The 14102-nt window shown below is 40.0% G+C and overlaps 1 protein-coding gene across 1 annotated transcript in view; it reads right to left on the bottom strand.

Moving 5' to 3' along the window:
- The window catches only part of TMEM132C (transmembrane protein 132C), a 221620-nt gene that overhangs the window by 142774 nt on the left and 64744 nt on the right, over nt 1-14102 (bottom strand). The gene's annotated exons all lie outside the window — the stretch shown is intronic.

The raw sequence follows: 14102 nt of genomic DNA, 5'->3' as shown, positions 1-14102 counted from the left end.
AGGCGGTCAGCGAAGCTCTTTGCCAGGGTTGGGAGCGATCAGAAGGCAGCGGCGCACGCTCTTTGCTGGGGCAGCAGTGCAGAGAGAGCCTCTGTACACATATACCCACAGACTCAACGGAGGAAGAGGATGAGCTGTCTCCTGTCAAACCAGTAACTAACAGAGTACTGTGGACTGACTGTGACAAGGAGGAAACTGTAGCGGAAAGCATAACATGCTAACACTAGACTATGAAAGGAAGTTTTATGGCGATGAGGAGGTGTGCCTGGAGCTTGATTCAGCCCAAGTTTTTGATCACTTATCCGCTCGAGCTGGGCATCTCTACCCTATATTACATGGGCATCTTTCTTCTGGATCGCATCTTTCTAAAGCGTTTGAAAACATCATGAAGCCACATCACATCAGATGGGAAGTCATTCTGGAAAGTATGACTATGCAAGTCTCTCTGCTCATATGAGCAATCTGTACCCACAGGATTCACCCCAAAATTGCTACAACCATCCACATTAATCTGCTTTGATGATATAAGGATTTATGGACTCAAACACTGACAAGTCACTTTTAATGACATGTAACAATTACGATGTTTAGATCTGGAAAAACAAACAAACAAAAAATTCTGACTATTAATCACAACCAGCTTTACCTACCAGGTCAGGAACATTTGGAATCTTACAAGAAACACTTCTTTAAGGGTGCTCGAAGCCTCAGATAACATACTAGAAAGATGTAAGAAGCATAAATGGTCAGATTTAAAAATCCCCTACCAAAATCAATCCAGATTCCAATTTTCTCCAAAATATCTACCTGGAATGAATTCTCACACAAGGCTCTTTTCTGCTCTGAATAATGATGCTCTAAAAATGGAACAGATAACAGTTTTTTTTTTTTTAATTTTCAGATCATAAGAATACTCTCAGACTGAGTTAAACTCAGTTTGTGTTTGTTATTTTTCTTTCATTTTTATATTTATAGAAGTGAGAGATAAAAGATAAAAATAGTTATCCATTGAACAACTTGAGTACACGTATATTTCAGCACGGCACCTGGGATTTTTAGTATGACTGACTAATTTTCTTATGTTTGTAAAGACTCAATTACTGCAATCCTCTTGCATTTCCCCCCGCCCCCCCTTCTTTCATGTTTCTGACTCTGAATCAATTGAGCATTCGGCGAAAAGGCAAATCATAGAGCCAATGTAACTAGCCCAGGGGGCCCCTTAAGCACCATTTAAATGATTATCAAAGTAACATTCCTTATCCATTGAGACTTTTTTGAGCAGAGAAGGATGCACGGATGTTCACTTGCTCTTGCCATGAATCTCTTAAATCTCCTCCCTGAATAGCTAGGACTTAAATAAAAAGACATAATAGAAATGAACAGCAGTGGGATATGTGGAGGCGGATATAATTATGCAACACAACAGGACAATCATTGCCTTTCTGAACAATCAGAGCTTCCTAGAACAAGAAGTTCTTGACCATTTCCCATTCCCAGGAATCGCTCTTACATCCAGCCGAGATCTAGCCATGACTCACTCTCATTTAGCACTATGAGAACAAGAGCGTTGTTGTGGCTCTTTCTTTTGAGCCCTCTTACCTAATAAGATTACTGTACAGTGTTAGGCAAGGCATCTCCAAAAATGACACCTCTGGTATTAACTTTACTAACATGGAAGAAAGAAGTAGTGTCCCCAAACCAGAATCATCAGTAATATTTAAAACGTAGCTAACTACATATTTCTTTTATATTAAAATAACTCTGCAGAAGTAGGAAAGTATCATCTAATTCCTATCAAATGGATAAGCAATTAGAGCCTTTCAACAATAATTACTGCAGTACATCGTACACTCCCATCTGCAGGACTAAACAGCATTTCCTAAAGCATAATCTTGATTTTAAGTCACTGCACATGTTTAACTTTGGCCACAGCATACACAGCTAAGTGCAGGAATAGTCTTTTTGCAGAGCTGGGGCTTACAGCTTCAATCCTGCTAACACTTCTATCCATGCACAGCATTTTTCATATTATCACTCCCAACAGAATGGTCTATCAGATTAAGTTGTGCTTGATATTAGTACAAGATGGTACAGAGTCGTTCCCTCATGGGAAATCCCTATAATAGTTAATAGAGATGAATCTAAAAGGGCTGTAAAGATGTTTAATAAGGTTCTATCTGAATCACTCTAAAAGCATATAGAATATAATACAGAACATGCAAGCTGCCTCTTGTAGATAAAAATTAATTTGCTTTTTATTTTTTACTCTAAACTGAAAAGATAATTGCTACATTTATCACATAATTGTGATAGAGCGGGGAGAACCCTAGAAAACACTCACAGCAACACTTTTTCCAACAGCATTTTTCCTTTCAAGAAGAGCCAAACCTAACAGCTCTCCCCGGTGGGGGTGGCACTGGGGCTGCTGGGTGTTAGGACTCAAAACAAATCACCTCCCCTCCTGAGAGGGAGGAACAGTTAACACTTCAGTCTGCATTTGCATCGTTCCATGCAGGTTTTGAGGAACTGCAGTCTGAAGGGAACTGGGTAGCAGAGCCTTGTGGAGGTGACTGAGGCTACCACAGTATCATACAGCTTTTCATGAGACATTTGGTATTTTTAAGGCAACAAAACAGAAGTACTAACACAGGAAACGAACTGCTACTCCCATCATTAGAGTTCAGAAAAAGGATAGGAAGGATTTTGAACAACTGCCAAAAGTTCATGGGATCAATTCAACTTCAAAATGGAGCTGTTTAAGAGCAAAAACAAAGTTAGCATGCCTCATCTGCTATTAGATCCCATTTCCCTTAAGCACTCACCAACACAGTCAGGGACTGTTTCCATCCTGAAGTATTTGAAATCTAATTAAACATGGGTAGGAGTAAAAACAGAGTTGAAGTAGCTGACATAAAAATTACGCTTGTGTTGAAAGGTGAAACCAGTTATATACCAGGCCACTAGACTTTCAGTTTATTGCTCTCTATCCACTACAATCATGACATATTTGCACAGCTATGGCATCCATTAGGTGTACACGATGAATAAACAGAACATGTTACAGTGGGGTTTTATGCCAATGTTTACTTTGATTAAGAAATAAAAACAGCTGTTACCATAGCAATGGACAAAGCACCCATCACCTGAGATGTTATGAAAATTTAAAAATGCAAACTATAGATGACAGCACAGCCATACTTCAGTAACACTAAGAGAGATGAAGCATATTAATTTCTGAACAACTACTCCGGATTTCTTTAGAGATCTTTCAGAAAACATCAAAATTAACCAGCTGTCACTGTCTACAGACAGAAGATAAAATCTTCGCTCAACTATGTCAATATTTCTGCCCAGTGTTAATTACAATAGCACTGTCTCAGACAGATAAGAGAAAAATTCTTAGGCAGTCCCTTAGAGTCTTAGAAAATAGAGATTCTACATTATATTCACGCTTTCCTGTCCAGGCTAGATTGCCACTTGCAATGTCCTTTCTATGGCTTTGAACAGCTTGATTTAAGATACTAACACTTCACCATGAAAGTCACTAGGGAATTGCTTTGAAGCTCAATGTCACCTAGCTCAGACCCTAATGGACCTAAGCCACAAGGTTGCTGTTACTTCCCTTCAGACTCTCTGTTGTGATGTTGAGCTCATTAGGTCTAGAATCACCACTTTCACATGTCATCACGAACACAGCAGTACCCACCAGTAAATCAGAGTCCGGTGTCAAGGACCCAAGTCACCTACTTGAATGCTGCCACGATGTTACCTGCAAGGTTGTGCAACCCTGCTGACACTACAGCTGACTTGTGTAACACCGCCTGCTCTCTGTTCTTGTATTTGCCCTGAGCCTCTCTGTTCAAAACATCTCTCATCTCTTCATAGGGTAGAGTAGCCAAATGAATTAAAACTTTAACACCATCCTTTTATCATCTGCTGTCTCATAAAACAGTATTACAATACATGTAAGTGTGCATTGTCCACTATCATAATCATCATACAATCAACCATACAGTAAGAAAAGGTTTGGTCATTCCCTTCTACTGGAAAATTGCAATCAGGCTGCTATGGAAGAGAAAAGCAGAAGATGGTGCTAACATGGCCTCTCACTAATGTCTTAAATCCAGTGGGATAAAAAGCAACCTAAAGCCTGTGAATATTCTCATTACTTTCGACAGGACTAAATTTGGGTATGTTCCTAAGTGACAGGCTCCTACTGTGGGTTGGTGTTTCCTTTCCATAGGAAGAACTCTCTACACAATCAGGGCTTTTTCTAACCCAGTCATAACCTCAAGCAGAAACATATTTTTGTTGCTGCTGGTGGTATTTCTACAGCCTGCTGAGACCAGGCACACCAAGTGTCTCAGCGACTCCAGCAACTGGCATCACAGCACTTAATTTTTCAAAAACTATAGCAAAGCTCAGAATCCTAAGCTGCCATGCAATCCATAGGAAAAATTAGTTTCCTCAAAATAGGATCCACAAATATCCAATATGCCAAATAAGGAACCCCCCCTTGGTTGGTCAGCAGCAACATTTGTGCCTTAGTGATCACCTGTAGGGCTGAACTGCCTTCCCCACCGCCCATGGGGCGAGTGAAAGACCAAGTACGGCTTTATGGTCTAGTATGTCAGGCACTCTTATCTGCAAAACCAAGTTGTGAATCATGATCCACAACTACTTATGCATTCTGTTTAACGACTAATCGGGGAGGTTGAGGAATCAAGCTCCAGACTTCAGTGTCTAAGTACCACATACTCCCTTTTAATGAGCCTGTCTCTCTTGTACAAAGAGCTCAGTCTCATAGCACTTAGGAAATCAAGGCTTACATCTTAGAGCCAGAGCTTGTAAGAAAAAGCAAATCTTTTTAAGCAGCCTGACAGCTGAGAATGCAGAGGGCTATGTCTGAAATGCTTCCCCCCGATTTTTCTTTTTTTTTTTTTTTTCTTCTTTTTTCCTAAGATATGAGCTATTTCTCAAGTCTTTTCTCTAGTCTTGCTGATCTAAGCAGCAATATGAAAACCCAAAATGATGTTGTTGGAGATGATTAGGCTGTTAGTGCAAATTAACCCCCTGGCAGCTTTGCTAATAGAGACATTTTGTAACACACCAGGAACCAGACAAACAAACAAAAAAAGATGCTGAATTTCTTTTTAACCCAGTCTCATCTAAACTAGGAATTAATCAGCTTTTCTGTGCAATGAAAGTCTATAGAAATTCAACTTTCCTTTCAGGAGAATACTACATGCAACAGCACACACCTCTCTGAAGAGGCAGCACATACAGGGCAGGGTGGGATTTCAACGAAATAGAGAGCACCTCAATGGGGTCCCAAAGGAAACTGGCAAAAATCGGAGTCAAATGTTCTATACCTTATAGGAAAGCTCAGCATTCTGCAAAAATTAACTCTTAGGTGCAGAGCAGAACTTCCCACCATCCCCAGGCCTTCTGTGGAAGTTTTAACTGTAAAGTGCCACAAGAACATACGGACAATTTAAGTTCTTTGAGCACAGGCTGTCTTGAGTGAGAAGCAGTAGTCTGCCAAAACAGAAACTTCAATCAGACTGTTTCTGTCTTAAATAATGAGCCCCACAAGCACCAATAAATCAGTATCAATAAAACCCAGCAGATTTTACACTTCTACTAGGCCAGGTACCTACCCCTGGATTACTCCCCATACTTCCACCCTATCCCAACTCCTCCCCCTGCAAGCCCTGAGCTATGACTTGCTGATGTCCCTCCCAGTACCATTCCAGCAAGTCACTACTGCTTTTACAGCTTTAACAGATGCACTAGGTTTTAAAGCCTCATCATACAATTTTTCTCAGGGATACTCATTTCCATTCAGACCTACAGGCTCACACACTTTCTTGCTTACAGTGGCCTTAGAACCCAACAGCTTGTCAGATAATCACACTGGGGATTCCCAGGAGATTCCCTAATGCATCAGATCACAGACTTTTTCAGACAGCCAGAAAACATTATCTTGGTTCAACTAAAATCCACTCCCAGTAGTATGAAATTTCCCTCCTTACCGCTGGTTTGGGAGAATTGGGGTTTATATGGTATGATCTTTTAACGAGCCACCATTGTTTCTAATTAGGCAAGTAACCAAGGATTTAATTAACATTGTAACTTGAGTCACACAAGTGGCTAATAGTCTAAACAGAAATTAAGTAGAGGTGCCTTATCTCAATTTTAAGCAGCCTTGCACATGGCCAGGCTTTTGCAAAGGTCAGGCAGAGCAGAAGCTAGCAGGAGACGCACTGCACCTCAGAGGGGGGTCTCAAAGCAGGACAAGCTTCAGAGACACCAGCATGCATTTAGCAACACGTGCTACGGCGTATTTGGAAAAGAAGCTGGGAATAACTTCACTATAGTTTGCTGAAACTCAAGAGGATGGGAAGGGAAACCACTTACAAGAGGCGATTTTAACACGATACCTCAATACAAAGTTTCTGAAACTCAGATATGCACGTGGCATTTGCCAAAAGTTAACCAAAACCTTCAGCTCCAGCACTTGAAGCAGCACTGATAGCTATCAATTCTCTGGCTGACTGCCGATGCAACAATTTTGTTCTCTTCCATTTATGGTCAACCCCTACAACAGCCTCCATCAATTCCTTCTACTTTTCCAATCAACATACTAGAGAAAGTTTTCAAATATGCAAGCCTGAAGCGCAAAAATCCAAATGTGTTTGATAGTTGCGTTATATAAAGTTATTATATAAACTATATATAGTTCAGGTTTGTCTACACTGAGCCGACTGGATTTCGTGTCTTAATCTGCACCTAGAAAAGCATAGGTGTTACCTGTCACATACCCAGGAAGGCTGACAATCACACACAGATAGCCCTGGATTTGGCTCAGAGAACCCACAGATTTCAGCTGAACACCCACTTTGGAAATGCCTTCTTCACGATACAAAGAACATTCCTATGAGTATGCCACCATCGATGTAGTTAACTCTTGTAAGACATCTGCATGATAGGAATTGCACTTTACAGGCAGCTGATCAGGGTGTTAAGGATAAAGTTTTCAAAAGGGAGGCTATGACCTTTGATTTTCAGTGCTGAGTACTCTATGGACTTCAGCACCACTGAACTTCACTGCTCAGCTCCTGATCATAGTGGGGTGTAAGGTCTCGTCCTGGTTCTCTGGTCACAGAGCTGTGCTCCAGTGACTCAGTCATGGTCAATCAGCAAATGCCTTCCAAAGTCAGGGACACAGGCTCAGCCTTCTAGTAAGTCTATAGTTTATTCCCAGTACTAAGGAGTACATTGCAGCGGAGACATCAGTAGAATTGTGAAGGTTTCTTAAGCACCACATTAAAAGGTTTTTAGAGATGGTCAGGGAAAGAATGCATGTTTTCTTTTTTTCTAGGTAGCTTCAATTCCAAGTTAATAATCAGTTCCTTTTAAAACTTTACCAGATGTGACTCACTGCTACCACAGACTCAAGCAAGCTCTTCACTTGTTCTGGTGAGGAGTACCTTTTTAAAAAAATCAATGTTCAAAGGACATCCACACCAGTTTAGCATTTTTTGGAGTGAGTCATTTGTTTGGATGACCCAGCTGCCTCTGGTTGTGACGCTGATGTCCATGAAAATTGCCTGCTAAGAATTAAACTGACTGAAGGGTGGTACCATTCTCTCAAAATATCATTAACACATGCTCTTTGAAAAAGTATTTTTTACATCCCAAATGCTTCTTAAAGTTATATTGGGAAATATTTACCCTACTTAGTCTGTCATATTCTCTAGTAAATGACAATTAGGAGTACTTTAACAGACTATGTCCCTATTGCTTACTCTCCATTTACTTTGGAGAAATGTTAACAAAGCACTTGTAAAGTGCTATTGCATTTTATTACTTGCAAAAACCTTAATCCTCACAGTGTAACAACTTATGTATGATTTACTGTCACCTGTATCATGTAATACAGAGATGGCCTATGGGGATCTACTGAATGATGCACATAAAGCACAGCCCAGTCTCTCTCTTCCCTGAATAGCATAGTGCAAACAACCAACCTGAGAAGGTGGATATGAAAGTAGGGATAAAACTATATGCCTAAATTAACAAAGTCCTGAACAGAAGTACAAGAAGAATCCAGGTCTCTTGACTTCCTAATTAGTGCACAATAAGGACTAGACACCATTACATTTCTTTCATTAACCTGCTCCACTGTAGATTTGTAGCTGAATTGTCACTAATCATTCTATAGAAAACTAAAAAATCAATAAGAATTAAAGTTTCACAAGGCTAAGCACTAGACACTGAAATATATAAATGCTTCATCAATGAAATGTATAAGACTCCTTCAAGCCATAATTCACAGGTCTGAAGACATTTGCAAACCACCTCTGGCCTAGCACCTGACTTTAGGGGTCCTACCAATACAATAAAATAACTAGAAAACCCCTGTGGTGGGCTGGAAGACTGGGGAAGAGTTTCTCCAGTTTCTCTGAAGCCTGATTAAAGGTTCATAAGCAAGTGAAGTGCTTTTACTTTCCAGTCTTGATTTGATAATTGACTTTACTGAAAAAGAGATATAAAGAATAATGTGAACAGAATCGCCTGAAAGATTGTAGTCATCAAGTTTGCATTTTGTTTATTCAAGATGGAAACACAAATGCAGAAATTATATCTGAGGTGAGAACAAACAACCATTTGCTACCCAGAGTGCCTGAGATGCATACTTTTCTTTATACAGTGTAAAAATTAGCCACTTACAGTTTTATGTGTGCCTCAGAATACAAGATATATGTCTAAAGAGAAGGTTTAAGGCACTATAAAAGGAAATCTAGCTTTCAGAGACTATATCTGTGTTATTTTTTACATTCATGCAATATGTAAAACTGTGGGTCTGAGCTTTTGAGGACGAGACCTTCTTTTCAGTTGAAAATGAAACATGAAATAATGAGACAACAGAAGCAAGTCTGAGGGCTGCAAACTCCTCTCCCTTCAGATGTCAATTGAAACGCTTTTGTGTGGTGAAATAACTTCTAAATATTTAAGTAATGCAAAGCTGCATAGGAAATGAAAAATGTTTTGTTGGAATTCACACCTGGAGACACACATGTATGCCCAGAAGAGCATCCCACCAAATCATTCTGTCTTTCCATTTCACTCTGAGCTGCATTAGTTTTAAAATATGAAGCAGTAGTAAAAAAAAAAGCACACTTCATTTCACAGCTGGAAATCATCATTCCATTCACTGTGGAAAATAGGTACTTGGGATAATACGTCCCAAATTATGGGTTAACACAAAATGAAAAGTGAACTCAGCTCTGGTTTTGGTCTCATATTCTGTTAACTTCAGCTTCAGTTAGTCATTACGATGTCACTTGTGTTTGCAGTGATGCTACCACCACACTGCAGCATTAAAAGCTGGTAAACCAGTAATTAAGCGCAGGTAAGTTTCAGGGTACTAAGGGTGATTACACCACAAGGTAGATTAAAATGTCAGTATCTAAAATTAAACAGTAATTGCTTGAAAGTGTTATTACTTTTATTTCTTTTATATACAATAGGTAGAACCGCTGAGGGCAGTACCAAGCACTGACGGCTCCTCTGAGCGGTCAAATAGGTCTTCCACGTAAAGCAGGCAGATTTAGTGCTGGAGATCCCTCTTTTTCCATAATCGGTTCCTCCAAAATGGGTATTTATGGTCAGATCACAATCCAGTCTTTGAAATACTGAGAATTACAAGCAAGCAATACACCGATATTACGATTTTAACTACTTTTTCTAGCTACAGCTGTTTTGTTGTGCTACTCTATGTGCGCATCTTCCTCTAGGTTTTAGCTGTTCTCAATACTACCCAACAGCACTGCTGTCAATACTCATTAGGAACTAACATATAAAGCTGCCTCAGCCTGTGCGTTTTAAGTAGCTTTCCTCACTGCATTTATCCTTCATCCTTCCTCCAATCTGTAGATTTATTATCACTACTAATTATCCATTGTCTTGGAGTTGATTTGTTTGCCAGACAAAGGTAATTCAGTAACACTGTTTACAACCTACATCCCCTTCAGATGCAATGAGCTGCACTGCAAAAGCAGTAATAAGAAGCCTGAGGGGCGAAAAAAGTACCACTGTTTTTCACCTCTTTTCTCTAATCAGAACAGATAACAACTTCATCCTCTTTCCCTTTACTTATCCTGCACAATACCTCCTGTAAATTGGGTTATCTCGTGGTTCAGCGCCTTCTACAGTGAGTTAGAGATTAGCTGCTGCCCAGCAGAGTAACATAAAACACTTAGCACTCCCACACCTTTTGCTTTGGCCCTGTGCTGTACAGTGCTCCACCAGATCAAATGTGGCATGTCACGCCATGAAAAACAGATGGAAAGATCCTTTAATGGTGTAGTAGCTGGAAAAGTATTTAGAGCCACAGAACAAACACAGCAATGCACACAGGCCAACCTTTTCAAAGCTGTCTAATGCTCACCAACTCCCCAGTACTACCAATAGAAATCAAGTGCCCAGCTTCCTACTTCAAATATCTCAGCATACACATGCAGCTACATGTTACTTTCTGAAAGTTAACCTCACAAGAATAGCTTATTTTCAGCACGGTTATGATTTTTCCCCTTATTTGTAGCTGACTGGTGCAAGGGCACTTCATAAATGCATCTGGGAACAGGGTCTTGCCCTAAGGATTTTGCTTTCTAATCCTCACAGACAATACACCCAAAATGATGACTCGGATTAGAAAAGCATGTGTACACAGCTATTGGGGAAGCGACAATCAATCACAGTAGCTCTGCTGAAGCCAGTGGTGTTAATTTATAATAGCTCTGGGAAGTGCACAGAAGACCTAAGCGATCTTTAGTTTAAATATTGCTCATTTTTTGCTTTTTGGTCCTATACTGATGTTACTTGTCTTCTGTTCATAGTTTACCCAACTATAGAGGTAACATTAATTTTCTTTACCGAGCAGCCAGCTATAAGTGTAATTCATCTCACTTTTGGGGATCCAGAAATCCTTCCCAATGGTAGGAATGCAGTGCAATACTTTATTCCTCCTCCTCTATTTCTACAGCTCTTCTATCAGGATTTTCCCATTCATAATACTGCTGATAAGATACAGCAAATCTGAAACTCCTTCCATCAGAGGAAGTCAAAGTTTTTTAGGAAGAGGACTGAAAGAGGCTTCCCACTCCTGAGAGTGATGCTGACCAACTGTTCGCATTTTCTATGCTGCATATAGAAAACACCTGTAAAGACTTACCAGAGGTGACACAGCAGGACAGGAGAAAGGCCTGTGAACAAAACCTAGATCCTATAACCTATCAGTATTGTTTGAACTGCTTTCACAATAGCCCTGTGCTGACTAGATGCAGGAAAGGAAGATCTGTGTTTATTCAGACAGTGCTCCTACTGTGTTAATGTACTACCATGCATAATTCGCTTCACTCCCTGTCATAATAGTCATTCTCTTTGACTTTACTGGTGTTCTTGGGCTGATAAATTTATAGATACAGTAACAGGATTCTGAATTAAGACACAATTTAAGAACACAGTTTCAATTGCAATGATTTGTGGATATGAGGTCATTTAGACCAGTCTACTTTCCTTTTGCCAGAGAGGATTTGTAGCTATTATTTCCACACACACACCCCCAAAGCAATGATCACATGCTGTTTGCTTCAGCGCTGGATGCAGCAATACCTCAATGAATAATATACAAGAAGCAGAAAATAAATAAACCTACTATGCCTGGGGATAATGTGTGGTGTGTTTTTCTTTGGGATGATTAAATGTGAACGCATGTCATAGGATGTAGGGATTGCTCTGCTGGGAACCCATGAGTATGAGAGCATACAGCCCACTCTCTAACCAGGCAAAGCCCCTCAGCATATGCACTGCCTACTCCCTGGCTGCTGTATTCGTTTGGCTTTTTTTCCTGTAAGATACAGGAACTTCATAGATTCCTGGGTCAAATTCCATACTTTCTCACACCTAGGAAGTTTCACTGAAGACAACAGCTTTCCACCACAGAACCAGGAAGCTGAACTTGGCCTTTTCACCATCCCTCTACCACTAAAACCACAAAAGAAGCATTCAGAACCAACAGATTGGGCCACGCAGTTCAGGTCCCACACAACTTTCACCAGAGGGTATCAGCTGTCCCTTCCTATCACAGTGTCAGGAAAAAAGTTAAAGCCATTTCCTTTTACATGAAATTACTCTCATGCACATCTTAAGCAAAGCTTCCATCTGATGCCTGAACTACTGCACTGATCAGCATTTTTGGTTGATACACGAGACTAACAAGCCTGCAAAACAAAATTTTCCAAACCAAGTCTGCTTTGGAATATCTCACATTGATTGTCTTGCCTTTGGCAGTGGGAAGGAGGAAGCACACTGAACACTGATGATTTTCATAACATGAGCCAGCCCTATACTACATCTCAAGACAATGACCACCTGCCCATCTCCTCTGAAAGCAAGAAAAAACGTTTTTTTCTGAAAAAAAAAAATCTTACTCTCTTCAGCCTCTTGTGTTCTTGTGTCTGGTTCAAAGCAATTTTAAGCAAAAAGGTGTTTCAGCAAGAGAACATGGTCTGAGCTCTGCATTTGTGATAACACAGAAAAACCAATATACCAATAAATGTCAGACTATTCACTTCAAATAAATCAGTCACCTGTTCTCAAAACCAAAGCCAATCCATTTTGTCCATAACAGCAAGTCACACAGGCAATTACTGATGTCCCACCTTATCATCTCTATTGTACCTCTCAGCATGCAAATGATATCCTTGCCTAGGCAGTCAGGTTCATTTCTGAGCAAAGAAATACATCACCAGATTTCAACAGGCTTGTTTATCTTCAACTCACTTTTCAGTAAAATAAAGCCTGTGACACAGACCTTCAAAGGGTGATCCCCTCTCCCATCCACCCAGCAAACACCCAGTTCATTGTTTTTGGATTTCTTCTTTCACCACAGCTATGCTTGTTATGTGGAAAAGTATTCTGTTTCCACTACTTTGTAAAAAAGGATTTTCAATAAAAGATAAGCAACAACGTCAGAAAGACTTCTATAATGGAGGTTTCACTCAGTAAACAGGTGTCAGAGAGATTATCTCACCAACTTAACCAAAGCTGCAAACATCAGAACAATTCTGGGATGACTAAAATCCCCCTTTTTTAAAATAAAAGCCTTTTATCTGCCAAGCGACACTTCCTGTTGTAAAGGCTATTCTCCTCGGTAGTTGTCAACTATGTATTAATCTAATTCATATAAGCCTTAGAAATAAATACTTTCATGTGCAGAATCTTTTGGGAAACTCTGATTCCCTGAGGCTTTAAAGAGCAATTGTTGCTTATCACCGTGGAAATTTCCCTTGAATTTTAAGCCTGGTAACAAGAAAAAAAAAAAAAAGGTACATCAAATATTTCAGTGATTAAAAAAGTTTCCCAGTCTTTGTCATCCTCAAAGGATTTTCATCTGATCGGTAGGAAAACTGCTAAAGAAGAAAATAAAAGGAAAGTGATCTGACCCAGTAAAGCAGTTCTTGTGTTCCCAGGTCCTGTATTCGCCGCTCCTGTCCAAAATAATGGCACTCACTTCTAACATTCCCTTACAACCAATGGCAATATTAAACACATTAGGCCTTATTTTAAAGGGTATATGTGTTGGCAAAGACAAACACTACTTAACTACAAGTAGATAGTTAAACCCCTCCTTGAAGAGCTCTCATAACAAAATGACTCTGTGTGGGAGAGGCAAAACACTGCCAGAGCACTTAAAGAAAAACAGGTAATTGAAGTTTTGGTATGTTCAAACTCTATGCCTATGCACTAAAAACCCGATTTTAAAAGCCTGTAAAGCAGAGAACTTTTCCAGTGCCTTGCTGTCTGTCATTGCACAGAAACTGCCCCACTAGAGCAGTGAATCGCTGTATTCGGTACATCGTTGCATAATGTGGGCATGTGATAAACGGCACCACATACGTGTTAAAAGCCTCTTAGTGATGGGTGCTTTCAATCCTATTCCCAATGTTCAGGAAGTAAAATAATGTATTTCAGTGACTAGGAGCAACCTTCAGTGTGGATTAACTTCAAACTGGCTGAGATTCATCCCATCTCCC

The sequence above is a fragment of the Athene noctua genome, chromosome 17 (genome assembly GCF_965140245.1).
Source record: "Athene noctua chromosome 17, bAthNoc1.hap1.1, whole genome shotgun sequence".
In the NCBI taxonomy this organism is placed as follows: domain Eukaryota; kingdom Metazoa; phylum Chordata; class Aves; order Strigiformes; family Strigidae; genus Athene; species Athene noctua.
This window is presented reverse-complemented; position numbering and strand designations above follow the sequence as displayed.